The sequence below is a fragment of the Cupressus sempervirens genome, chromosome 3, assembly GCF_028749045.1.
Source record: "Cupressus sempervirens isolate cs-2001-9-10 chromosome 3, ASM2874904v1, whole genome shotgun sequence".
Taxonomy (NCBI): Eukaryota; Viridiplantae; Streptophyta; class Pinopsida; order Cupressales; family Cupressaceae; genus Cupressus; species Cupressus sempervirens.
The window spans coordinates 456,086,755-456,090,164 of NC_143120.1; the positions used below are offsets into that span (position 1 = coordinate 456,086,755).

Here is a 3,410-nt window from a genome sequence, read left to right on the forward strand (position 1 = left end):
CTATCCATGACAATAGTAGGGCCTGCTTAAGATACAAAGATATTCATTAAAGAACTATATGGACAAATGGAGAAAGGCTAGTCTATGCTAAGAGGAAGAAACTACTCCTCATCAAAGATCTCCTAACACCCAAGGTTAATGACTTAATAGAAGTAGAGAAATAATAGATAATTCATTCCCATTCCCCTTGTCTATGCCCAGGGAGCTGATTGACTTCTAACACTGTAAGATATGAATTACTGATGCCTTAAATATGAGCATGTCAACTTAAGATTCACAAGTATAATTGCACGAAGACGTTCTACATACCCTATCATTATATGTACGTGTTCCTAATTTCCTACTGAGTATACCAATTGCCTTGTTCCTAGAATTAAGAAAGTCAACTTTCACTAATAATCATAGAAGTAATGGAAAGATAATATTGAAAACCAAACAACAGAGAAATCATTGAGATTTTATGGAGAAGATGGAAAAAGGAAGAGAGAAATAACATGGATATGAGATAGGCATGGCTAGTAAGAGGGAATTGTTTGAATGTGGAAATACTAAAAACAAACACCTACCTCAAACTCTTAAATATGCTCCTCACAGAATCCTACTGCTCATCAAGAGATTAATTAACAAAAATCAATCTAGGCATGCAATCAAAACCAACTCCAAACAATTTAGCTCTGTTTAACTACATGCGCTCACCAACCTTATTGATTGTCCATTAACATTTTTCCATTCTAAATTGGTTGCTAATTTAACAACTACAGTTTTACAGGTGCTCATGTGAAGTAGACAACTAGTTCAATACCCTTGTCATAGCAAAATATAAAATGCTACATACAACATAAAACAAAGGTATGCTCAAATTATATGAAGTGTAGCATTGAAAAGATTGTGCTCCAATAAAAAATTAGAATAAAGAAAAAAACTCCGAATATTCTTGAGAAGTTAACTTCAAAATTTGAGCCATCAAAAGAATGTCATCACAATAGAACTAGCTAATTTTATAGTATATTATACAGATAAACACTCATTTGTCCCTGGTCAAGTGGTTTAACAATGCATCACCGAACATGTCCAAAAAAATTAATTATTAATTAGCTATTGGATGACTCAACAATGTAAGCTATAAAGAAAAAGTGTGTCCCATTATGTGATGTACATCAAAAGTTAAAATGATAAAAAAGCTGGGACAAGAATTTTATATATAGAACAAGGGCTTCACATCATAGATCATGCAATATTAGCCAGTTAAATATCCTTGAAAAGCAATTGAAACTTTGGAATCCACTCTTGAGTCAACGAGCACATGACAATCAATTTCCCTTTCATTGCTCCTCTAAATATGGCCTGCATAAAGTAAATAAACAAGGTTTCAAAATGCAAACCCAGCCTAAAGATAATCTTTCCAATATAAATCTAGTTAAGAAAGTTGATAGCAAAACAAAATTGGACAGTGAGAAACTACAAAACAAAACCATCCCAAGCTATAAGTTTGATGACCTAGGGTCAAAATTCTAATGTAACCGTAAAAAACAAATAGAAATGAAACCTAAGCCCAACACAACCAAACTCCAGTATGAAAAATACTGTCATGGACAAACTGACCAAAGGAATTAGTGACATGATGATAGACACGTTATCAAAGAACTAGAATGCTTAAAGAAGAAATATATTTTGGAACAAAATGCTGGTCAAACATCAATAAAATGTCCATTTTTCTCTATTTCATACCTCCATAACATCAATAAAATCTTGTATTTGATGGAATGCACCTATCCATTTAGTGTGGTCTGGAGTCCTATTGAAGATGGGACATCAAAGGTTATAAAACAAAATTTCTAAATTCTAGTAATGAATTTAATAACCAGGCTATAGCTACATTTTATAATGAGATTCACCCATAGCAGAATTCTAAAGTTTACAGTGCAATTACTGATAATAAATCTGTTTTTAAGTCCAAAATATAAAATTGATTCCCACCAAAATGTGCAACATAATTTTATTATAATTCTTACTCTTAGAGTAAAAAAAACAGCTTGAACAAAATTGATTTCAAATAGGATGTATGAAATACCCAGAATCCATCTTCATGTGCTATGCATTAAAGAAGAAGATTGTAGCAGGTATCAAAGTAATGTCAAAATACTTGATATAAACTTGGGATTTCTTCAACATCCACATCCACTAAAGCTATTGATGCAAACTTTAACACTTCACGTGAAAATTTTGCAAGTTGTAGACACAGTGAGCTTGTATAGAAAATAATAAAATTAATGTCAACAAGTCCAACATTCATCAAAAACTCCTTATAATTAAAAAAATGGGATAGGCATTAGAGAGGAAACATTACAATTTCATCAAGCTGCATGCAGACAATATCTGTGGCCCTTCCAAAATGAAGAACCAAAATTTTGTCCAATGTATCTCTAATGTGCTTGTCAACTTCCTATTTCCTCATGAGAGTCTGTAGTAAGTAGCTCATCTCTTTAGAAAAAGGAATCCAACTTCACCCTTTTTCTACAAACAAACACTAGCTATTACCACAATGCAAGCAATAAGGGACACCTCAAGCTACTATATAACATGCAAAGTAGATAATGGATTTAATAATAAACATCTATCCTAGAGAGATTTAGAATAAGGTCATAGGGGGAATGTAAAGCAGCTCATTATGCCAGATCGAGCTCAATATTTAGTAGCATAACTTTTGAAAGATATAGATGTCACTTTTTTGGGAATCAACTGCACGTTTATTGAATGAAATGAATCTATATGATGCATCTTTTCACACATAATGATTCACAAGAGACCATCTCTTGTGAGGTTGAATGTTCTACTTGTCATTGACTGCATTAGGATATGATCATATCAGTGATGCAGTTGAATTAAAATGGAAAAAAAAAAAACACCACATAGTATCAATCAACACAATAAGGTAAGCCAAGTCTTCTCAAGAGTCCAACCATCCAAAAAGTATTTTTGTTGGAGCATGCTAAACAATGAAACTCCCTCATGATCATTCCTACTTAGCAATCTTGGTGCCCAATTTGTTTACAGATATGAATAATCACCACTATTCGACAATGACAATGCTATTTGGTGGGTAGTTCATCCATGGCCATTGATACCTTCTTATAACCATTTATTAAATCCCAACATTCCAAGACTCACAAAATCTACTCTAAACTTTGTCAATGTAGAGCTGGGTTAGCTCTACCAGGACCCAAACTCAGCCAAGTTAGCCAAGCTTGAAAAACTTGTAGAGTTGGAACTAAGAAGCTTCACATTTAGATTGTGTGCTCAAAATTGTATGTGATGAACCCATAAAGTTCAATCCAGCTAGCCTTGATGGCAATGCTGGCAAGCACCTGGCCTAGATGGCAGTGTTGGTTGCCAACTATGAAGTTTCATCT

At 33.5% G+C, this 3,410-nt stretch overlaps 1 pseudogene; it reads right to left on the reverse strand.

Annotated features, from left to right (window-relative positions):
- Positions 1-1,245: 1,245 nt before the first annotated feature.
- On the reverse strand, positions 1,246-2,508 carry LOC149567055 (uncharacterized; annotated as a pseudogene).
- Between the last annotated feature and the right edge of the window lie 902 nt (positions 2,509-3,410).